Source organism: Lissotriton vulgaris, chromosome 4_1, assembly GCF_964263255.1.
Source record: "Lissotriton vulgaris chromosome 4_1, aLisVul1.2, whole genome shotgun sequence".
NCBI lineage: Eukaryota > Metazoa > Chordata > Amphibia > Caudata > Salamandridae > Lissotriton > Lissotriton vulgaris.
Genome location: NC_141691.1, coordinates 543581600 through 543607227, shown reverse-complemented (window position 1 = coordinate 543607227; position 25628 = coordinate 543581600). Strand labels below are relative to the sequence as shown.

At 45.0% G+C, this 25628-nt stretch overlaps 1 protein-coding gene across 1 annotated transcript in view; it reads right to left on the bottom strand.

Moving 5' to 3' along the window:
- Nucleotides 1–25628, bottom strand: part of LOC147722214 (rho GTPase-activating protein 6-like) — a 787911-nt gene that overhangs the window by 58791 nt on the left and 703492 nt on the right. The gene's annotated exons all lie outside the window — the stretch shown is intronic.

Here is a 25628-nt window from a genome sequence, read left to right as displayed (position 1 = left end):
GGTTGTTTACCGTACGTTTCTCTGGTCCGAATTACGAGGGGTGTTGTTTCTTGAAACAGACTTAAGATGCAGCAGGCATGTACTGCATTGGCGTGCGAACTGTACTGTTCATTGTCTATCCTGTTTACTACGCATTAGTGTCAACGCTCTGCCTTTATTAGTCCTGCTGCGAAGATCCTGATTACTGACAGCCCTTGATATAATGATTGTTCGATTGTACGGCGTCCGATCCTGGTTTTCCCTACACCTTAAAAAAAAAAAGAAACCTCTTTCATCCTGGTACCTATATGGTACAGTCATTATCCTGAGCTGCAATGGGGCAATTGGGAGGCGGACTGCTGAGTACTTATGGCTTTTACTGATTTGCTGCCCGTGATTGTAACTGCTTTGTGTATCAATAAAGGTTTACCAAAAATAAAAAAATAAAAAAATTAAAAATTCTTCTGGGGCAAATCCTTGTGAGAAAGCTTATTAACGACAATGGTTTCTGTCAGTTCCTGACAATCTTTAATCTTCAATTCCCCTATTAGTTCTTCTACAGCATATGAAACTCAGCCATCGTGAATTCCAATGTCATTCTGGAGTTCTGCACTCTGGGTACCTTTCCAGCCGTATACCCTTCTATTCAGCATTACATCTTCGACAATGCACAAAGACTGTAAACTTACACATCACTGTTGGCATACAGGCGTGATAGGAAAACTGACACCTGTTGCAAATACCCTTCACCTAGCAATGTCGTCCCCTTTGAAGACCACTGATATGTCGTGTGTATGACCAGTTTATTCAAACTTCTTAATGTCGTGCCTCCCATGGTAACAAATATAATCTGTCGCTTCTAGAATTAAAACTTATTTCTTCACAATTACTTTCTAAAATTGGAAGTTCTAAACATTTTTAACAATTCAAACATTGCACTTATGTTGAGTCTCTGGTTTTAAAAAGTCAATGAAATAGATGATTGTCAGCATGCTATGGGCAGCCTGGTCTTCCTAAAGTGTAAACTTATCCGCAGTGTGTTTCTTCAAAATCGAATACTTCTTGGAAACCTCCCTGTTAGAAAAAGCATATTTTGTGTGGTCACCGCCATTATTTGCTAGTAGGTATTGCAGGGCTTTGAATTCTACAAAATGGGCTACAGATATCAAGTCCTCAGTGCATGGGTGCTGAACACCTGTTGCCAGACTGCTGCAACCTTCAAACAACCATTTTTGACAGGAGGGCAGCACCGGCCGGTAGTGGGAGTACCGGCCGGGCGGTGACGTGGTGAGGGGCAGGGTGGGGGGTAGTAATGTATGGATTACGGAGTTTAACAGGTAAGTAAACAAACATAAATAAACGTATTTCGTTGCACGCACTTCATTGCATTTGGTGATGCAGTGCATGCAACGAAATTCGTTTTATTTTTTTATGTTTACTTACCTGTTTAACTCCGTAATCCATACATTACTAACCCCCACCCTGCCCCTCCCCCTCCCCACGTCACCGCCCGGCCGGTACTCCCACTACCGAGCGGGGTGCAGGAGGGAATCCTACTTTTAAACATTAACCTCTTCCTTGCTCATGACGATCCCAGCTCGTCATGGGTCACAGTGGAGCTGTGCTCATGACGAGCCCAGTTCGTCATAACTGCGGCGGTCCGCCCAAACGCGATTGAGTCCCCGGTTGTGAAGGGCAAATTAATCAGTGGGCAGAGTCGTGATGAGCCCAGCTCGTCATGAGCACAGCTCTACTGTGACTCATGGCGAGCTGGCCTCTTCATGCGCTCCGTGGGCCCCCCCCCGCACTGTGGGGGAATTACCCCAGCAGCGAAGGGGTTAAGTAGTTCGCTTCAATGTTGCCGTTGTAGTCACAGGATAAGGTGTCCAGTGTTTAAAAGTGCAACATGTAAGAATTGAACGTTGGCATCTTCCTACAGTGATTAGCTACCAAACGCTATTTTCAGTGTATTGTGCTGTGGTTTGTTTCATAAGTAGGATAAAGTAAAATTAAAGTACTATTGTTTTACATTTGTCCAGGAAAAAGCTACCAAATTAATTTCCGCACTCTTTTTTAAATATTTATTAAAAGTCCAGTAAAGTGGTGAAGTTCATTTTGTATGTATATGCAGGAACAGTACTGGTTAGAAAGTTATACTTTTCCTTCCATAAGTTGCAGGGCCTGATTAGCAATAGCAACACAAAAAGATGACGGGCAAAATGCTGAAGATTGTCAAACGTTCACACCCAGTATGGAGATCTGGGCCTCAATCCATTGTTCATTTTGCTCACCATGCCATTCAAGTTTGGACTCAGTCATATGCAAATCAGTCTTGACCCTGAAACTTTTCAACCATTCACCCCCAGTCAACAATGAGAGGTGATACCCCAAAACTGATACCAGGATGCTTGTTTCCAGTCCAGAGAGGAAGTTCGGGCTGGACATTTCCCATGAGGAGCAGGTTCAAGACTGATTTGCATATGGCTGGGTCCAAACTAGGGAAGAATAGTAAGCAAAAGAACAAAAGATTCAAGCTGGATCTCTTCACTGGGGGTGAGTGGTTGAAAAGTTTCAGAACTTGGTCAATCATCTTGTTGTGTTTGCTATGTTCCCTCTAAGTGGCCATGAGTATTCCCAGACGTGGGTCCCTTGTTCGCTGTGCCACTGTTTTCAATTTAGCCTGTTTGATGAGGGGTGATAACTAGTAACTGGCCCCAGGATGCTTGTTTCTAGCCCAGGGAGGACCTGGATTGTTCCCATGAGGAGCAGGGTGAAGACTAATTTGCATATGACTAGGTCCAAACTGCAAAGTGAGCAAAGGAACAACAGATTCAACCAATATCTCTTGACTGGGGTGAATTGTTGAAAAGTTTCAGCACTCCCACTGCGTCCATCATTTTGTTGTGTTTGCACTAATTAGCAATAGCCTGCCTGCAGCTGGCCTGTCAATGCTTACCTTTGATGCAGTGTGATATACTGTTGTCAGTGCAGAATCAATGACCTGGGGAAGGTATGTGACTCAGCTTTTCCCAAGAACAGGAGTTGAGCAAGGTATAGGGACAACTATAACTTGAAAAGGACTAGGGGGAACCTGTTTCTGTCCAGTTTAGTGATGTGGCGCCTGGAGGAGAGATGATTTTGATCACAGGATACACCTGAGCCATCCTGGCACTAGTCAGAGGGGTGAGGGAGTTTGTCACAAAATCAGTTTGGATTGGTTGAGTAGAAAGGATAGCTCATTAATCTAGATACACCCTTGGGTGTGCCACAACCCTGCTCCTTGGTCAGAAAAGTACTCCTATGCTAGATTTTTCTGGAAATGTTGTACTAGACTGGGAGACCGATCACAGTGGTGCAAACATTATGTGCTGAAAAAGAGAGAGGGGTTAGCCTTGGGAACTTTTTAGCCATTGGTTAGAGATTGTCCCAGAGTCAACCCCATGCAATTGGCTAGCGAAAACAACAAAAGCAGCACCTCCACCCTAGCTCTTCAGAACACATCTGGACTTGTGGAAGAACATAAGTTGCCTGGATCTGCTGTCTGTGAACTGTGGTTAGACAAAGATCTGGATATGTTGCCACTTGGACCAAGGTCTCAGAAGTGGACTCCAAGGGTGAGTTGACTGATGTTGTGTGGCTCCAGGGACACAAAAAGCTGCTAGGAACCTTTTCCTGTAGTGACCCGTTGCCCCGTGGGAAGGGGACCATGATTGGACTGTGCTACTGGCCTCTGCTGGAGTGGATCCCAGAGTCTAGATACTGACCCTGACATTCTGGGAGACTTACAAGTAGCTACACCAAAAAATTCCAAAAGTTGGGATTTCCGGAGGACTGGGACTAATGACCCCAGGTTATACATACAATGTGTGACCTCATGTGCAAGAAAATCAAGTTGGTCCTTCCTTGATATTTTTGCCACCTGAAAGAAGAACTCAGTGGATCCTCACAGCTCAGGTATCTTTGGGCCCGATGTAGGTAAATCTCATTTACCGACTTTAGAATACAGAATTTTACCTCATTCGGTAAATGAGATGTAGTAAATAATTCGGTCATTTTTACCGAATCGGTATGATTCAGTAATTACCGAATCAGTATTTACCGATTCGATAATTGCCATTGATTCCTATGGGCCTTGAGGCCCATAGGAATCAATGTCAATTACCGAATCGGTAAATACCGATTCGGTAAAATTACTGAATTGTCAAGGGGGACAGGGTGTCAATTTGACACCCTGTTGCACCCCTGATTCTGGCTTTTGTGCCAAGTGACACACATACATGCCCTTAGGGCATGTCTGTGTGCCACATGGCACAGGTGTACATGCACAGATGTGCATGTACACTAGAATTCGTTATTTACCACAAAATATTATGTTGTGGTAAATAACAAATTCCTAAGGGCCTGTGGCACTGTTTTCAGTGCCACCTACATCTAGATTTACAGATTCGGTAAATTTACAGATTCAGTATTTTACCGAATCGGTAAATTTACCGATTCTGTAGATGTTAAGGCCCCCTACATATCTAAAACCAAATACCAGTCGGTAACTGTGGAAATCTGCAGTTACCGACCGGTATTTGGTGTCCTACATCTGGTCCTAAATTCAGTATCCCCTGCTAAAGCTACAGATTCCAGGTTTGTGCCACTGGAAATATTCAAGAAAGAGACTAAGATGGTGGTTGGGCAAGCATCTGACCTTCATCATTGTGGGATGGATACCGACCGGCAAGTAGTTGGCAGTTCCACCAGTCAAATTACGATCTGACTGCCGCACAAGCAGTTGGGAACATGCAATTTTCTATTGTGGCTTGTCCATCAGCCCAGAAAAGGGCAGCAATAGAAGTCACACTAGAAATAGGTTTTTTTAAACATCCATGCACAGTGTCCAGACACTATGAGGGGCCTGGCACAGATTCCATGAATGTTTGTGGTTGCACCACATGTTCTCCCAAACCCCGTAGTGGAGGCCATCAGGGGACAGACCCTGCTAGGGACCCCCACAGTCCATTTACGTCTGCCTGTTCATGGCGGTCGGACTACCATGTACAGGCTGAGGGAAATGGGCATCGTAATCCCTTTGGCAGTGCCTGGGAAGGCACACCTCTATTGTAGGGATAAAGGTACAGCTCTGCCCATCGGAAAAGCAGCAGTAAGTCCCAACAACTGATGCCTTCGACTGCTGAATCTCAATTCAGCGGTGGGACCGCTTCTATGGCTGTTGGTGGCAGCCTCTTTGCCATTGTAATGAGGCCTTAAGCATGATGGTTCATACTTTTTTAGCTGTTTGTTTATTAACATTTTAAAAAACATGTCTCTGGTTCTACTTATTGGAAATGTGCTTAGCTATGTGCCATTTTTCCTAATAAATATTGCTGGTTTCATTGCAAATTGGTTGTGGGATTTCTTATGGGTTTTGATTTGAATTTTAAATTGTTTTCGTACTGCTATAAACTTCACAAACCTTTCCTAAATTAACCCTATTTATTCTGTGCCATAGCTACCAGGGGTTGGGCTCAGGTTTTATTGAAGCCTTGTGTTTAACTTGACAGGGGTACGGACTCATTACCTGGGAAGTACTCGCACCTGCCCCAAGTAATAACCCATTTTCTTTCTCTTTTGGCATCTACTCCTAGGCATAATATGGGTGACAAAATAGGTTATTGATCGCCCATTAAAGAGTGGATCACTGCCTCTCTGTTCTTTTTTCACTGAAAAAAGAGCACTATTTTCAGCATAATGCTCCACATTACTAGTGCCTGTCAAAACCATTTCAGACCCTTCACAAAAGTCTTTCTCCAAGACATTGGCGGTAGAGCGATCAGCTTATTCATGCCATCTCCTTCAAAGATAATGGTTTTTTTTTAACTTTTTACATGAACTAGGCAGCACTTGGTCTACAAGTAGGTAGAGACCATTAGCCTAAAACCTTGAGGCATTTTAACAACATATGTAGAACTATTCTCCAGTTTATTCTTGTCGTAGTATCTCTAAAATTATAGAATGACAACAGAACTTAAGTATTTTATCCTCCTTTTGAGAAACATTTGACTTAAAGAGAAAAGTAATTCTGATTTTTACATTAACCCCAATCCTTAAATGTGCTTTGGCAAAGCCAATAAGTCTTACCTTGGCATGCTGCTGCAATGTTTATTTAGTTTTTAGTGACTCCTTTTTATTGCAAGTTAGAGAGCGGGTAAGTGTACTGGAGACACTCTCAGTCCCCCTGGTAAAGTAATTTAAACAACAAAAGAGTGTCACTAAATCATTTTAGCAGGGAAAAGAGTTGAGCCTGGAAAATCTTATTAGATTTTAAAAAAGCCCTCACTCACCAACCTGGTTGGTGGCATGCTTCATCATTGGGCCCTACCGGGAGAGGCTGAGTGCCTCCCCAGTGTGCTGCTACGCCAGATTACTGCAGAGCTGGTTTGTTGTGAATATGTGGTGAAGTGATTTAAAAGTGTCTAGATTGTGTCCAAAATAACTTTATTAAGTGGCGAATCAGACAAATTAAAAACAAGGTGAAGGAAATTAATCTGAATATATTGTTCAGCTATTTCCATATAGTGGGGTCAACATGTTTCTACCATCGTGGTGTTAATTGCCTGGCATTCTTCAGGACCAATCAGCTAAACCTCGGCACTATGGGCGCGCTAAGGCCCACCCTGACCTGAGGGCATGAAAGTGAAAAGATGGCTCATCCTAGGCTCATCCTAGGCAGAAAGGGAAGGAGGGGCTGATCCTCACAACTGTATAGATTGTGGTCTGATCCCACATAAAGGACTGATTACAGTCCACAAATAGCATGGAGCTAGGCTGACCACTTTTTGGAGTCATCCCCAACTTAAAGGCACATTTTGGGTAAAGTATTGGATCTCCGACTCCACCGAATCAGACACTTCTGGACCTACAACTTGACTCTGTCAGAAGAACTGCTGTGCTGCAGCAGGGACTGACACTCTGCTTGACTGTGGACCTGAAAGGCCTGCTGGTCTGAGAAAATGGCACAGCCAACTGCTAAGAAGGAGGAAAGGGAGAGGGCTTGGGAAGCCAGCCCCTGAATATATCCCTAGTGAAGTGGATGGGGCACCTGCAGTGACGGCCCCAGAGGCTAATGAGGAGGGCGTTGCTCCCCTTGGTGATCTGCCTGAGCTTGCTGGATAGCCACAAACAAGAGGGGGTTCGCCCCCCCCACCCCCCCCCCAACTGGGCAACAACATATAAGGATCAACAAGACTGATGTGTGGGAATGAATAAAGAACAAATTGTATGTAGGAAAAACAGTAAATGAATCCTTATGTATAAGTACTTAGTCCCAATTAAATAGCTTTTCCTATATTTAACATCTACAAACCAACCACAAGTGAATTTGCAGAAGGATTCTTTATCTCTTCTTAAAAAATACATACAAAAATAAACACAGCCAACATCAAAAATTAAAGTTCCTTCCAACCCATACATTCAAAAGTCGATTGCAAGTAAAAATGTGTAAGCAATCCGTACAGGAAGTAGTCCAGTACACACAATGGAGGATTGCTAGTCCAAAAAGTGTGCATCCGGGTGTCCTGCGTATTGCTTTCAAATGGTCTGACTCCTCCAATTCAGAAAATCAATGCATTTTCATCCACTGAGTCAGGCCTCATCAGGACATGGGCGAAAGGGAAATGCAACTAGTGCCGGGGTATTAAAGAACCTATGGGGTAAAACGTATATTACGGTGGGGACAGGCCTCTGAAACTATGCTGGATATGGCATACCCCAAACAAGCTTCTAATCGCAGAACAGTGGGCGAATAACTCTCCGAAGGCAGGGGCTCACCACAGGGAGGCTATGGGCAGTGAATAACGCTCGGCGTTTCAGCTCCCAGGAATCAAAGGATCACTTGGGGGGACTCCTTGATACGGAATGGCCACTAGAGTTTTCATTTTGCTGCAGGACAGTAGGCGAATCACTTCCCATAGGTGACCGCTCTGCACGGGAAGACCTCGGGCGGTGAACTACACTCAGTGCCTCAGATCCAAGGAGTCACTGGATCAGCTTGCTGGATAACAAGTGGAAGGAGGACCCACCAATGAGCAGTTCTGCAGGGCACAGAGGGAGTCCCCAATCCTTGATGACATGAGGCAAGAGGCTAAAGCCCAAGCAGCAGGTGATGCCTCTGGGAGTCATCACATTTATTGGGAGGGGAAACCCCTATAAGTTAGCCTAAGGCTCCTGTGCATGGGACATCAAGAGCCCTTAAGGTCCCTCCATACAACAGGACTTTCCTATTGGAGCTGGTTCACAAACCTCCCCTGGCAGAACACCTGGGCCAAAACAAGGTCTGTCCCCCACTTTTATTGGCCTAGGATGAAAACTTCTTCAGATGCATTCTTAAGGACTTGTGTAACCTGCTAGGTCAGTGGGAAGTCTGGGCAGATGCTCAACTCCCCCCCTTAATCCCTTGCCCGTCATTGGCACAACTTTTCAGGGTGGACATCGACATTGTTGGGCCTATGGATCCCAGACTCCTTCTGGCAACAGAATTATCCTGGAGGATCATGCCATTAGGTACCTAGAGGCAAACCCTCTAAGGACCACAAAAGCACCTGCAGTGGCAAAGGCCCTGATAAGCATTTTTACCCAAGTGTTCCCCCAAAAAGTGGTGTCTGACGAGGCACAAACTTCATGCCTGCTTACATGCGGTCAAAGTGTAAGGAGTGTGGAGTAACCTATACATTTTCAACTTCTTGACACCTACAAACATATGGGCTTGTTGAGAGATTCAACAAGTCCCTGAAAGGCATGATTAGAGGCCTGCCTGAGGCGTTGAGTAAGTGGGACATCTTCATGCCATGCCTGTTATTTGCTTAGAGCGAAGTAACACAGAAGGGAGTGGGCTTTAGCCTCTTTGAGCTTCTGTAAGGACACCCTGTCAGAGGTCTAAGAGTTTGGTGTAAGAAGGATGTGAGCAAGCTCCCAGGAAGATTCCCCAGTATATAGTGAGCTACATGCTGGTCTTCAGAAGCAAAATGGCGAAGTTGTGGAAGCAAGCTTCCAACAACTTAGAAGCCATCCAGAATGTCATGAAGCAGTGGTATGAGCAAAGAGCTATGTTCTATCACTGTGGAACTTAATCCTAGGCAGAAAGTGTTGTAGATGGAACCGGTGGAGCCCAGTGACCTCCAGGACCATGGGACTGGCCCCTATGAGGAGATTGAGAGGAAGGGTGAAGCCACCTACCTGCCTTCAGTAGTCAGATGGCGAAGTTGTGGAAGCAGGCTGCATACAACTTAGAATCCAGCCAGGATATCATGTAGCAGTGTTATGACCGAAGGTTTCAATTGCATCACTGTGGAATTGACTCCTGGGCACAAAGTGTGGGTGATGAAACAGGTGGAGTACAGGGCCCTCCAGGACCGTTGGACTGGGCCCTATGAGGAGATTGAGAGGAATTGTGAGGCCACCTACCTGGTGGATCTTAAAACCCCTAGGCACTTCAACAGGGTGCTACATGTCAACCACCTCAATCTCAACTTTGAGAGGTCTGAGCTCACCATGCTGTTGGTGACAGATGGAAAAGAGGATGAGGAGAATGAACCTCTCCCTGACATCTTGGACTCCAAAGAGAAAGATGGGTCTGTGGAAGGAGTAATCCTTTCTCTCAGTCTGATTTCCAAACAGCAGAGGGATGCCACCAAGTTAATGGTGTAGCAAGGGGATGAGTGTGGTTTTCCAAAGGAAGCATGAGTTTTGGGGGTGGCCGAATCCCTCGTTTTTACCTGCCTTCTTGGCGTAGCAACTGACAGCACCCCTGCCATTCAATGCGGCCACTGTTGAGTGGCATATGAACAGATGCCCAAATGTCTAGCAACTCCACTGCACCAAGTTTTAGGGCAGAATGCCTATCTGGCTCACCTCATCCCTGGGACTACCCACCTGTGTACCCATGATGTGGACACAGGATACAGCCTCCCTGTCAAGAATAAGTCTTACAGGTTGTCTGTAAGGTGAGGACCAGCATTAAGAGTGAAATCTCTAAAATTCTGGAAGTGGGGGGTCATAGATCCATCCACTAGCCCCATGTCCAGTCAGGTGCTTCTGGTACCAAAAGCTGCTCCACTGGGCACCGCACCTAAACTCAGGTTCTATGTGGATTATAGAGGACTACGCTCAGTAACAAAGAAAGATACTCAGCCCATCTCCTAGGCTGATGAGCTGATTGACTGATTAAGAGTTGCCCAGTACTTAAGAACCTTAGACCTAACATCAGGGATCACCCTAACAGATGGAGTCATAGAGAGGTGAGCCTTGTCCACTCCAGATGGCCCTTACCAATTTAGGGTGATGTCCTTTGGGCTACAAAAATGTCCCTGCCACCTTTCAGAGGTTGGTGAAACAGGTCCTTGCTGATATGGAGGCCTTCTCAGCTGCCTATCTGAATGCCATAGCTATTCACAGTAGCAGCTTGAAGGAACAACTCTTTCACCTCCGGGAAGTGCTTCAGGCTCTGCAATAGGCAGGCCTCACTACCAAGGCCAGCAAGTGACAAATAGGGCAGGAGCCTGTGGTATAGTTGGGACACCTGGTGGGAATGGGTAAGGTGCAGCCCATTCAGACTTTCATAGCCTGGGAGCCCCCTAAAACACAGTCTTAGGCCAGGGCATTCTTGGTCCTCACTGCATACTACAGTAGGTCTGGTAAGGGATATGGCACCATTGTTGCACCCTTGACAGAGCTAAAGTCTAAAAAGCAGCCCAGAAATGTGATTTGGACAGAGGCATGCTAAAAAGCATGGGACCCTCTTAAGCAGGTCATATGCACATCTTCTGTGCTCAGGGCCCCTAACTTCTCCTCAAGTTTCTCATTCCCAGATATGCCTCAGAACATGGCATTGGGACAATACTTTCACAGCTAAATGAAGAGGGCCTAGACAAACCTGTAACTTTCATCTCCAGGAGGCTACTCCCCAGGGAACAAAGGTGGAGTGCTATAGAAAAATATGCTTTTGCTATGGTCTGGGCACTGAAGAAGTTTAGTACTCACTTCCTGATTCAGACTGACCACCAGCACCTCAGGTGGCTTGTGCAAGTGAAGGGCAAGAATCCAAAACTGTAGAGGTGGTTCATTTCTCTACAGGGTGTGGACATCAAGGTAGAATACAGACCAAGGGTAGACCATGCCAAAGCTGATGGCCTTTTGAAGTTTTTACGCCTTAATGACAAGAACGCCATAGCTCCCAGTTTCAGCTGGGAGGGACAAATATTACACCTGTAATCCTTAGGGTGGTATTCCCCCAAACCTTTAGCCTGCTTACCTCCTGTTTTGCTGATTCTTTGTGTTGGCCTTAGGACTCTGCACACTTTACGACTGCTGACCAGTGCATATGCAGTGAAATACTGCACATACTGTTAGATTGCCTTATGGTCCTAAAGGTGAGAAAACTGTTTTTACGGCCACTATTTGTAAAATACGGAATAAGGTCACAAGCTCATGCCATTGTATTACTGATAGAAATGAAAAATCAGATATTGCAATTGCACTAGGAAATTATATGAGAGGTGTAAACTGTTTTGCTAGGGAAAAACTTCAGCAAATGCCTGTGATTCATCTATCTTCAAACCCACCCATTCAGTAGCTTTATTAATTATCGGCTCTATGTTTGTCTCCACCAACTTATCCAAGTACGCAGAGATATTAACGCCCAGATAGACTCCCAATTGCACCACACGAGGATCCAGACAATCTGTGCGCTTATTCTTGATATTCTGCGTCTTGGATCTATTCAAAGCCTATACAGAAACCTGGCCAAAACGTGCAGCTTCCAACTCCACCTCACATAGCCTCTATGGGTGCTGGGGTGATAACCGCCACATCATCGGCATACGCCAGAATCTTACATTGTCGACTGTGTCTCTATAGGAGGAATCCAATCATTCACCTCCATTTTGCGGACCAAAGGACCTATAAACAAAGCAAAGAAGAGTAGTGAACACAAGCAGCCCTGTCTCGTACCTCCCTTAATGCATTGTGTATCCGGCATTCACGCGAACTCGAGCTGTAGGGGCTATATATAGTGCCTGAATTGCTTTAATAAAGCTCTCTCCGGAGCCAGATCATCTTAAAGTTAACCAAAGAAATTCCTAGGAGACCCGTTCAAATGCTTTCTCTGCATCTAGTAGCATAACTGCCATCGGGTCTCCTGGAACTCCCTTGGCATTGAATAAAGTAATAACTTTACGAGTATGCTGCATCGTGCCCCTTCCTGGGACGAAACCATGCTGATTTATGCTAACCAGCTTATGAATTACCCATGATAGCCTGGCTGCTAGTTCCTTAGAAAAAATCTTTACATCTGAGTTCATCAGTGTTACTAGTCCGTAGGACCCTGGCTCTGTAGGTGGCTTCCCTTTCTTTAAAATAATACCAATATCCGCTCCTGCCCAGGTACCTGCAACAGATATCCCTAGTTGAGCCTGCTGTATCGTAACAATCAGATCCAGACTAATGACATCCCGGAAGACTTAAAAAAATTCAATAAGGATCTGATCTGGGCCTGCTGCTTTACCAGATGGCAGGCTTCATAAGTCTGCCATAATCTCTTCTGCCTCCAAGGGTGCATCTAGGATTTCCTTGTTCTCGTGAGAAAGGCATGAGGTGAGAATATCCCTAAGATATGACTGGATCTCAGAAGAATCATTCAGTTGAGCCTCATCATAAAGTGTGGCATAAAACTGAAGACTTCACGAATCGCCTCAGAATCCTTAATAGGTTGGCCAGAACTATCTGTGATCTCTTTTACTTCGCCTATAGCTGCTTTCTGCCTAGCCCGTACTGCTAAAGTATGACCCACGCGCTCGCTGAGTTCATAACACAGTTCCCTTTTTGCTCAATACGTGGCAGCCGCCTTACAGGAAATATTCTACTCTGCCTCAGCCTTCGCTCTCGAAAGCTTGATATGTGCCTGGTTGAGCGGCGCACCTTAGGCCGTGCATCCAGCCAAGTCCTCCTCAGCATCTACAAGCTCCCTGGTTAGTTCTGCAATCCGTAACCTCTCCTGCTTCTGTCTAAACAAACTAAAGCTTTGTGACTCACCCTTAAAGGCATCCCAAGCGATTCCTGAGGTGGTAGTACCCCTATTAATTTCCCAGAAGCTTTTATTCCACTCTTTCATGTGCTGAACGTAGTTATCATCCTTCAATGTTCTTTTATATCGCCCGCCCCAGTCTACCCCTGGTTTCCTACCCGCTCTAGAGGATCTTCTGGCCACCCTTGTGGTAAACAACTCTGCCATCCTTCTATTGGGAGACTTAAATTATTGGCCGAATGACCCAGCTGAAGATATGAGATCTAAGGAGTTCACGGCTCTGCTCACCAGCCTAAACTTCCTCCCTCAGCTGAGTTCGGCCACCCATATCAAAGGTCATCAACTTGACCAAATTTGGTCCCTTAATATCCCTATGGGCCCTCCAATCATTTCCCCTTGTTGTTGGTCAGACCATTCCCTCATTTCCTTCGCAGCCAACCTCGGACGACCACCTAAACCCCCTCTGCCCAAAAACATCTGGGCCAGAAAGTGGGATAAGGCGGCCCTCCCGGCGGTCTGCTCCTCCCTAGAGGCTACTAGCCCGGAGCTTAATGATTTATCTCCTCCCTCCCAGCTCTCAGCCATTAACAACTGGCTGCTAAAGGCGTGTAATTCCATCGTTCCCCTTAAGAGAGTGACTGTCAAGCGTGCCCATGGGGCCAACCGATGGTTTACTCCCGCCCTCAGGGGGAAAAGAAAAAACTTGCGACCCGCAGAGCGGAACGCGCCTGGCGGCGCACTTACTGCCCTCTCCTTAAGGCTAATTACTGCTTGTCCCTAAAAGATTACAAACGCGACATTCTAAAAGCCAAAACGGAGTATTTCTCTGGCAGAATCTTGGCTGCAGAAAACCAATCGAAAGAGATATTCAACACCATTCATGAGTTGGCGGCCTCCGACAGGGCGGTCTCAAAAATTCCCCCGTCCCAAACACTTTGTAACTCCCTTAACTCTTTTTTCTTTGAGAAGATTGCCCTCATTAGGGCCAACATTCCTCCCCCACCCACGGTACCCTCTGCTATCCCTCCACCCCTCCCTCCCCTTTCCTTCACTCAGTTTCCTCCCCTCACCCGAGACTCTCTGCTTCCTCTTCTAGCTCGGATCAAATCAGGTTCCCCTCGGGACATTGGTCCTGCTTTTGTCCTAAAAGAGCTCTTTTCTAACTGCTATTCTCCACCACTTACTTTTATCAATCATTCCCTCAACTCGGGCATTGTTCCCCTTGCCCACAAATCAGCAGTCATCATTCCTATTTTGAAAAAGCCTGGCATCGATCCCTCTGCGCCTGCCAATTACCGCCCGATCTCTCTCCTCCCATACCTCGCAAAGGTCTCAGAGGCTCATATCACCAGGTCCCTGAGCTCCTTTGTGGAATCCACAGGCTGCTTGGCCGCCCGCCAAGCGGGCTTTCGCCCGCTGCACTCTACCGAGAAGGTAGTCGTGTCGGTGATGGATCAATTAAGAGAGGGGATCGATATTGGCCGGCCACAGGCTCTAGTCCTGTTAGACCTGTCCGCCGCGTTCGACACGGTGGACCATGACATCTTGTTGTCCCGTGTCGTGGCGGCGGGCATTGGGGGCTCGGCCTATGCTTGGCTCCGTTCCTTTTTGATGGACAGGGAACAGGCTGTCCAGCTTGCCAATTTCACCGCTCCTCCCAGGAGGGTGACTTGTGGAGTTCCCCAAGGCTCTTCCCTGTCCCCTTTGCTTTTCAATCTATACATTTCACCTCTCATTTTTACTTTACAGCAGATGGAGGTCTCGGTGTTTAACTACGCCGACGACCTCCAACTTGTTTTCAACCTTTCCTCTTCTCCTTCCTCGGCTTCTAATTTCCAGAAGGTTATGCTTTTTATCCAAGGGTGGATGAACTGCAACCACCTCAAACTGAACCCGGACAAGACAGAGTTGGTCCTGACGGGGGGTGGTTGCAGTCCCTGGTCTCCTTCCTTCTGGCCCTCTGCCCTTGGCCCTTCTCCTCTTCCTGTTTCCAAGGTTAAAACCTTGGGTATTTTCATTAATCCCATGCTTACCCTTCATACGCAGATCAATGCAGTTGTATCTGCTTGTTTTTTCTCTCTGCGGATTATTCGAAGGGTTGCCCGCTTCTTCTCAACTGCTGCACTCAAGCTCATCCTCATGGCCATGGTGCTTTCGCGCCTTGACTATGGGAACGTCATCTACAATGGTGCGCCGGCTTATCTGCTCCGCCGGCTTCAACAGATTCAGAATCAGGCGGCCCGCCTGATCTACGGTCTCCCCAGGTTCAACCATACGACCCCTCTGTTGCAATCTCTCCATTGGCTCCCAGTGAGGGAGAGGGCCCTTTTTAAGCTTGGGTGTATCACCTACCAGGCCAGATCAGGGACCGCTCCCGTCTTCCTGTGTGAAGCCATTTCCCCTTACCTTCCTTCCCGAGAACTCCGTTCCACTCATTTGGCTTTTCTGTCAGTCCCTCGTTTCAGAAAACAGAAGTCCGGTGGGGCCAGATTTGCAGTGCTGGCTCCTTCCTTCTGGAACTCACTTCCATTTACTCTCAGGTCGTCATCTTCCTACCTGGAATTTCGCAAACATCTTAAAACATTCTTGTTCTCCAGATCTGTAGCTTTATAACCCTTCCCCCGCACCCACTGGTTTTCTGCCATCTAGCGCCATGAAACCGATTCTGGTATAAGTGCGCTCTATAAATATTTTAAAATTCAAATTCAAATTCAATAAACCCCGTTCAAAAGTCCACAAGCACTCCTTCCTGACTTCCCTTCGTGTATCCAAGAAAAAAAACAGGGGGTTGTGGTCAGATGATCGGAGGCAGTTTTTCAATGTGCGAATTTGATAAACAGTTCAAAACAAAGAAATAGTCTAATCTAACAGAGACCCTATGGGGAGCCGAGCAATAGCTAATCCCAGAGTCACCAGGTTTTAACTTTGCCCATACATCTACTACTGCATAATTCTTTGCTAGACTCAGTATTGCACAGCACATTCTCTTCTTCCGTCCCTGATATCTTCGATAGAGTCCAACCCTAAAACACCTACCCTGTTAATATTAAAGTCCCCACAAAGAATAACACGTGGAGCCCATGTAGCTAACTCTAAATTTAAGACGCAAACATCTCTGGGTCGTCCTCAGTAGAGCCATATATTGACCCCATGGTAACCCAGTCCCTATTAATCATGCATTCTATTAAAACCCATCTCCCCCACAGGTCCACAAGTTTTTACCTCACTACCACATCTTTAAGACTAGACAAAATAGCCACCCCTCTAGTTTTAACCCCCTGTTTGGAATGGGCAAGCAGATGAAACCCTAACTGTTCTAATAAGAATCCCTTGGCTCCTTCAATGTGAGTTTCCTGCAGGCACACAAAGTCAGGTCGCATAGATCTCAATATTGCAGATACTCGTTGCCTCTTGAGGCGATCATTCAGGCTGCACACATTAAGCGTAACTACACGTGTTGACATTAAAATACATCTGGTGCCTGTCCTAGCCAATTAGCCAGAAAAAAAAAGATCAGTTTTCCTTTGGCGTCTTCTAATCCGCGAAGATCCATTTCCAGAGTCAATTTATATTGCATACTCCAACATGTGCTATACATATGTTCCAAACAGTGCCGGTGAGTGTTGTGCCCTGTACCCGAAGCCCACCCCGCTCCCCCCAGCCCCCTACCTCAGAGCCCCACCCCCCCTTATAGGCAAATAGGTCAATCCTGACCTATGTGTGACAGCTATGAGCCCGTAAGAAGTTGTGCGCCCCCCCTCCGTGTGTCCTAATCTAATAAACGTGTGCTGTTACAGTGCTTTCGATGTTGAATATATTACTGCATCCCCATGGCTGCAGGGTCAATTATCTTAATGCGGCGCTAGTGGCCCTTTGCTCCCTTGTTTCTTTTAACTCAGTCAAGTATGCTTGGGTTTTATTTCCGAGAAGAACATCCTAACTTGACCATTCGCCAACACCTTAAGAGGCAATGGTAATAACAGGAAGGCCTCACGCCCCAGTTTCTGAAAGGCAGATATCAACTGGCTAAGCCACCATCTCCTCTCCACTGTGGCGGGCAGAAGTCTGGACAAGCAAAAAATGTTGTGCTGTTGTAGGATCGCCTGGCCTCGGGCTTCGCTTTGTCCATAACCTCCTGCCTGAGAAGATAATTCCCTACATAGACAAGTATGGGCCCTGGGTGTATCAGCCTGGGATGCCACGCATCCTCTCCTCTGGGTCAAAAGGAACAGATGAGGGCACTGCACTTCGTTCTCCCAATTCCATGCTGTTATTTCAGGAAAAGCCCTTCTCAGTAAGGTGATGACAAATGCCAGGACATCCTGCCCCTCTGCCCCCTCCGCCAAGCCCAGCAGTCTGATGTAATTTCGTCTTTGACGATTCTCGAAATCTTCGAGCTTCCATTGTCCATCCTTCGCAATTTTTTCTTGTGCCATCTTGAATTCCTGCCATTTAGAAACTTTGTTCTCCAGTTTACCCGTCCTTTCCTCCACCTGGGTAACTCTGCCTGCCATGCCTGCTTAGAGCTTATTCACTTTCCATAATGACCCCTGTATTTTTTTATTTGCCTGCTTGGCCCTTCGGCTTTCTGACGTTGCCTCCCCCTCCATCTGTTTCAAGGTGGTGTACAACAAGTCCATGGCAGGGTGTGTGGAGGGTTACGCCCCTCCTCCTGGTACAGCTGAGAGGTAGCAGAGTAACCCCAGTCCAATTTTTTAACTGACTCTGTCTGTGATGGGCTCCCTGCGTCCTTCTGCTTGGAGCGGCGTCTATTTTTCTGACGCTTTGCCCTCTGAATAGCCGAAGCTCTCTGGGCTGAGGTGCTTTCGACTTCTGAAAGCTCAGAGTCCGAGTCTCCAGTGTAACTCTCCCCACTTGATAACGATGACCCTGAATTGTCATTCAGGGAAAAAAACAATAATCATTGGGAGAACCTGGGACTGAGTCGGGAGGAAATAATACTATGCTTAGGGGCAGTCGGCCCAGTAGCAGTAAGTGATGTTGATGGGGCTACTAGGAACCCTGTAGTAAATGGCCCTTGACCTATTCCCTCAGCAAAAGGATCAGTAAGAATGTCTTTACTGCTTTTTTCCCTTCTATAATATTTACCAAAGATCCCGGCACACTACCCTGTTCAGTGCCATGGAGTGAGATCCCCCCGTCGCTTGAGCTATCATACTCGTAGCTGCTGCTCTGACCCCACACCTGGTACTGCTAGTAGTCCTGGTCGTCTTGATACCTTTAATGTGTGTAATTCCGCCCCAGGAACTGTCTGGATCCCGAGCTGGATCGCAGGCTGGGCAGCTCTCTCATGCTCGGCGCCCGCACGGCTCTCCACTATCTGTTGCGTATGCTCTTCCTCACCTCTAGGTGCCTGCTTGAGCCGCGCGTTACGTGGATCATCCGCGTGTTCATCACTCGGCTCATCTTCTCTACCTGCGTTCCTGGGATCGGTCTCATCCGCATGGAGAGTGCTTCCAGCATTGAATGCCTCAAGGCTCGTTGGGGTTACAGGGAAAGATTCAAACAAGGTATGTTGACGGAGAGTTGTTTTCTTGGGTTCGTTCTGCCGAGTCTTACCCCCTCTTTTTACAACGCTTTCTTTATCCTTGTTTCTATCTCCGACAATATGTTCACCTGTGTCTTCAAGAGCTCCCGCATTCTTAGCGGCCTGCCTTCGTGCCTGTGCCGCCGCTCGCAGGTTGGGAGCAGATGGAGGAGTCTGAACCACAGAGCCATTAGTGGCAGAGGATTCCTTCTGTTCTTTCTGCACCTTTGGCCCGCTCGGCGCCATTGTAGATGTGAAAAAGCGTGATCTCAGGAAGAAATGGGCTTTCGCCGCCCTGGTCACCAAAGAGATTACTCGGTGAGGAAGCTGTCGGGTTTCCACCTTCAATGGCCACTTCAATAAGCGCCGCAGCCAGGTAGGAGTGCACAGCATATTACAGCATCCTCATTCATTTAGGGAGAGGGGAAGTATGCAACTGCTCCCTATGGCCGGTCAGCGGCCATCTTGCCCGCCAATCACCCAATAGGAATTAGTTTAATGTTATTTTCCTCATATGTTTACAAAGCCCTTGTCTTCTGCGGAATTTTCTCTCTCTTGCCAGGAAGCTGATCCCTGCCGCCTCAAACAGTCCACCCTGCCTAGTGCATACGACCACTTTTTACTGACAAAACGATGACCTAAAAAATACTGTATTTCATAAAAACGTATTTACAGTAATTAGAATGACTACATTGTGGTGGTGAGGGAAAGGGTAGACTATTTTAATTTAGGATTTGGCATTGAAATCTTAATTCTGTCTTCTTTCATTCCCCGCATTAGTTTGAATATGCATTACTGTGGACATTGTGAGTCATAAGCACATGTTGCAAGTGGGAACTTATCACGGTAACGAATTTTAACATATGTTTTGTACAATGATCTGCAATTAGTAGGCCTTGAATTCTGATAAAGACAAATAATAGAAGCAAAGCAAAATAGCTGAAGACAAAGATTCAAGTAGTGGAAAATAAAAACAGGAAAGATATTTGGCAAATATAGCTAAAGTCAACATGAAAATTGAGGAAAAGAAAGAAAAAATAACTAGCAACAAAAAGGTCGGAGCTCGAAGGTAAATTAATGCGCATCTTGCACGTATTACATTGTAACAACTGGCTGTGTGTCTCCGTTCATTATAATGTTCTGAGCTACGACTCGAGAATGCCCTGTGTTGTCCTTAAGGCCATTTGCAACAACAAGCCCGATAATGATCATGAGACAGTTAATCATGAGGCAAAATATATCCAAGGACATTGTTACTATAGTTATTTGCATTCAATGCAATGCACTGTTTGTCGGAGGTGGTTGCTATGCAAAGGAATCTGTTGTAAACACCATTCGTAATGCACGAGTAAGCTGTTATATCTCGACTGTTACCTACACCGCGTTTGCCCGATTGGAACTATGTCCACACGAAGCACGCAATGTTTATTTGTTTGGAAGGGAGGGGATTCTATTTTCTTCATCCTGGTCCTGAGATAATATCTCATGCAGGTATCATGAAAGAGAAAATAGCATAGATGATTTGGCAGTGGTCACTAATTCTTTTCATAGGTGGCTACTGTCCAAATTCCGTTTTAACCAAAATTATATGGTTCTGCGGGACGAGAAAGACTGGTGTAAGCTCGAGGACTCGTCCCCATGCAAATGTGATGGTTTTTCCCCTCAGGATAATGCGCATTTTTTGTTCTTCTGTTCCTTTTATCACGAACCCCGTACTCGATATTTAAATTCAATTCTGAGGGAGTTGGGCTTCACGCAGTACAAGCTTGCGCTGTTATATTTACAGATGTTGCATTCCCCTTTGATTATGTATTGCACCGCTAGTTTTTTGGCTGCATCTGTTAGATGTAAGAGATCAAGGTTAAGATTGGATTCACAACTGAGGATAGATACTTGAATTCATGTTTACTGTAATGTTGAGTGCAAACTGCAAAGAATTCTGTGTAAATAATGCCTTTTTAACTTGTTTTTTAAATTCTATCTACTGTTTAATACTGTATTAACTGTTTTTAAGATATATGAACGTATGATATTTGTTGTAGAATACTTTTATGATTTTAATTAATCGAATAAAGTGGACTTTGACTTGACTTGACACTGCATAAGCCTTTTTTGTTTAGAAGCATTATTTTCAGTGTGAAAGGAATACTGCTGATGAGTCCACTGGTAAGTGTCATTCTCATTTGAATTCATGAACAGAACTGTGAAGAATGATTGAATTTCTTTCCTTACTTTTTCTTGTTTTCATCTTCAGAAGCATCAGGGCAGTCATGTAGCAAGCAGGCTGCCTGAGCAGCATAAAAGCAAGTGTTCCTGTGTCCAATCTAGTTTCCCATTCAGCGGAAAGAATATGAATTTTAATTGGACAAAGCGCATCTACAATATGCATTTTTTTGACAGGCTATCATTACATGAATGTCAGAGGTTGTGATTGCAGTTGAAATGAAGTGGATATGAGAAGGAGAAAAGCCTAGCATGGAATGGTTTAGTTTATTCAGCACATTGTGCGATTTCTGGCCTTATTTCTCTGAGCCTGTAACTATACATGCTCATAATAATAAAATGGATGAAGCCATACATTGTAGGGATGTTGCAAGTCATCCAGGAAGTTCATAGGGAGGAATGAGGCCGAAGTCCGAGTTACCTTAAAAGGTCTGCAACTCCAAGGTGACTTGCAATATCCTCATAATGGATGATAAGGGGTACTTAACTCCTTATATTACATGGTCACACCATCACCTTTCCCACAAACCACTTAAATCCTTAGTGCATTGTTCTTCCATATAAAAGAAACAGGATTTTTCCAAACATGAAGAATAAAAGTATAATGAGGGTCTCCAAACCGGTCCTGGAGGGCCGGATCCATGCCAGATTTTTTGCATATCCCCATTGAGATACATGTAGTTATTTTAAAAATCTGGCATGGATCCGGCCCTCCAGGACCGGTTTAGAGACCCAGTGCAAAATTAAACACACTCCAAAGAAATTGCTATTTAAAGATGTTAGATTCAGGGTAACATGTCAGAGTGTTTTTTTTGTTTTTTTTTAAAAAAGGGTGCTGCAGCTCAGGCTCCTAAGAAACACGCAGATTGATTTTATTTTTACTAGAATTACCTAATGTGTGTGAAAAAAACGGTTGCCATAAACATCTCTTCTCTGGTAGTCACTGTGCGTCAACACAAACAGAGCAAAAGAAGGAAAAGGCATGTTTATTTTTTTTATTTATAAACAAGTTTAATTATGCTCCATGTCCTGCCTTTGCCCTTGGCTGCGGCACCTACATTATGACATCATAACTCAACTGTAATAAGATATATGACATAGCCGCTCAACTGTAATAATTTATGGCAGTTATGCAGCTTTGTCATTTTTTTATTACAGGTGCCTAGGTATGCCATAAGTCGCCTTGAATAAGGAAATAGAGATATGTTGTTATTTAGGGATTGCAGGATCCCATGTATTATAAGAAGGTGATTAATGTTGCAAGTTTTAGTGGCACGTGTAGGAAGTATGAAGAAATTGATGAAGCCTTTTCTTTTTTAGACGTGGGCAATACAGAAGAAACGGTGAAAGTAGAAAATCTACATTAGGGTATATTTTATTCACAGTCAAGAGCAGGTTCCTCCTCTAGCTGCAGTTGTAATCTCTTATGGACAATTTGGAAACATTACAAGTTTTACCAAGCTCAATGCATGTGAGGCACTTAATGGTAGTCATATCAAAGGAAGATTAAAAGATAAGACAGTGAGTGACATACTTTATTTTGATTGACACCACACCTCTGGACTTTGGGATTGTACTGACTCTATGGGCCCACTTCATAAAGTTAAATATGCACATGTATATTTACACAGACACATATATTTACCACAACACCTCTGTCTAAATCTTCTGTTTTATTGCTATTCATTATATCAGTGTGGATTTGCATCTACGAATATACATGCATGTCTTCACCACCAAATTTAACCATGCATTTTCCACAGACTTTTTTGGAAAGCAATATCACAAAAACTGCTGAACAAAATGACACCAAATTTGTAAGGATGCTAGATTGTGGTCCAGAAAGTGTCCTTCTTGTCATTTAGTGTAAATCCGTTCAGTAGGTTTTGAGATATTAACACCTTGGCTGCTAGGCGTTTTCCCCCTCCTGTGCTGGGAATTACCATTTTGCTGTTTCCATGACAAGCTCAGCTCGTCATCAGCACACGACACCCGTGGGTGATGACGAGCTGAGCTCGTCATCAGCATCGAAAGGGTTAAGGATCAAAAATATTTGTATATGTGGATGGTTGGGTTTGAGGGACTCTTGTGAGAGTCCCTCGATTATAATTTTAAAAAGTAGAGGGTTTTGTTTGGCCTAGGGGGCTTTTTTCCCTTGGACCAACTCGCCCATTCAATCCCAGTGGAGTAAGCCTCCTAATGACAACTATAACTCACGCCCTCGCAACACACAGCTAATTATACAACTCATTCAATGTTCTATAACATAATTTATAACATCATTGCAAAATTTGAAATTACATCAATGATGAGTTAAAGTTTCCTTAGCACACAAGTTATAGTTACTAGAGAGAACTATAACTGGTGAATTTCATAGTGTTTTGGTGGTCGCCACTAGGTAGTTATCGTTAGGATAATCTTTCCATAGGAGATGCATTTTTTGTTTTTTACAAAACTCCATGACACTTTACAAGAAAGTACTTTCTTCTGCCTAGTTTGCACATGGTTAGTTTCGGGGTGATCTATTAAGTGATTAAGTGGGGGCCGAGAGAAAGGAGGGGTCCCGAAATACATTTCCCCATGCAATTTCCCATAGGGATTTTATACATGACTATGGCCCGATCCGCTAAACAGAATTACACCAAATTTGGAAGAAAGCTAGATCTTGAAAGAGTGATTTTTTGTAATTTGGTGCAAATCTGTTCAGTAGTTTTGGAGTTCTTAAAGAAAAAAGATTTACGTATCTCTAGAGACACGGATCTACAGATTCATGAGCTAACAGCAATGCCGTGTTTGGCTGGCTGCAACATGAGAGAAAGGTTGCAACTGCCATTTTGTGATTTGGGCCTCTGTACCCAGGGGTGGAGGACTAATGTATAAATAGGATATAAGGGGTCAGGATATATATATCCTGACCCATTGGGACTGATGGAGGGGTCTCTGAAGGACCCCTCATGGGCAATAAAATGGTCCAAATACATTTTATTTTTCATGTGCGAATGTCTGCGAATTCACCATGGTGCTTAGCATGGCCCATGTGATTCTATGGTAGATACAAAGATCAAGACCCCAATTAGAAAAGACACACACACCCTTTTACAGACCCATAGACCCATAGAACCACTCACAGACCCACACAACCACTCACACACCCATACAGCTACTCACACACCCATTCAGCTAACCAGCAGCCACTCACATATCCACAAAACCACTCACACACCCACTAACAGACCCACATAGCCAATCACATATCAACACGCCCACTTACACATCCATGCAACCACTCACACACCCATATAGCCACTCACAAACCCACTCACAGACCCACAAAACCACTCATACATCCACTCACAGACTCACACAGCCACTCACACACCCCTACAACCACTCAGAAATCCATACATCCACTTACACACCCACACAACCAATTATACACTCATTCACTCACACACCCACTCACAGACCCACAAACCACTCACACACCCACTCACTCACAGACCCACATATCCACCCACACACCCACTACCACTCAATCACCCACTCACAGACCAACAAAAACACTCTGTCAGTTACACAACAACTCAACCAGTCTGACATTCTCAAACACATAAGGCCACTTATAGACCCACACAGGCAGTCCCACCCACACTCACAGGCTCACACATGACTTACACATCCACACAACCACTCACACACACACACACCTATTCACACACCCATACCTCCACTCATACACCCACTCAGAGATCAAGAAACTGAACTCACACAGCCATATATCCCCTTACACGCCCGCACAGTAACTTACAGAGCTACTCCCACACCAACAGACAGGCACTGATACAAGTATATAAATTGTAATTGGATATGTCTGTATTAAATGTGTTGTTGTTTTTTATTAAATGTGTGCTTTGATTGGGAAAAAATCCCCGGACCTTCCTGCAACATAGCCGATGGAACCTTTATTTGGCTTAGGATTGGCAATGGATCTGCAGATCCAAGTGAGAAATTTGTAAAAAGGATTTGATAGCAGAAATAACCAGTGATTGGGAAAAGGGATGGTTCTGAAGAGACCCTTTGTATTTATGGTGTGTAGATGATAATTACACATAGAACAGTATGCAGTCTTTTAAGTTGTTGAGGAACACCCTGTAACCTGTGTCTGTGAAATGGACTCTGTCTTTTTGATATATTCCAACCATGTCGAAGTGGAAGTTCATATGTTATATAGAGTCCATGTTGTGGTCTCAGAGAAGTGCAGAAACAGCTGTATAGACATGTTTCCTGGTTTTCTCCATCTGCAGACAATATTGGGTTGGTCACTGCCATTTCTATATTTGGCAAACGTTGGAGAACACCAACCCAATATGTGAGAAAAGTGACATTAATTTACCTGAGGTATCCTTCATTACGATTTCCAACCCTACCCCAGTAATTGTACCCAGGTCATTGCCACCACAGTGCACAATCATGAGGTCTTGATGTTGGCAATACAAAGTGCCTTCAGCCAAAGGCAGCAATTGGTGCCACTTTAACCCTCTCCGGCCAATCCAAATAACGTCTACATAAGTTAAACCGAGATCCCTGTTAATGCCATTGTTTCTTGTACTCTCTCTGCCCCAAAACACAAAACTATGGCCCACAATCCAGACTCTGACCATTTTGGAGACAAGCAGGAGTAGCACACAGGATAGGGCTGCAGCAGTATGAGTCAGTTTTGAAGATGAAAGGCAGTTACATTGGAAGGTAGCAAGTAAAATATAAAATAACATATTTGATTGGCTGGTGGAGATGTGCAGGGACTAAAATTAGGTA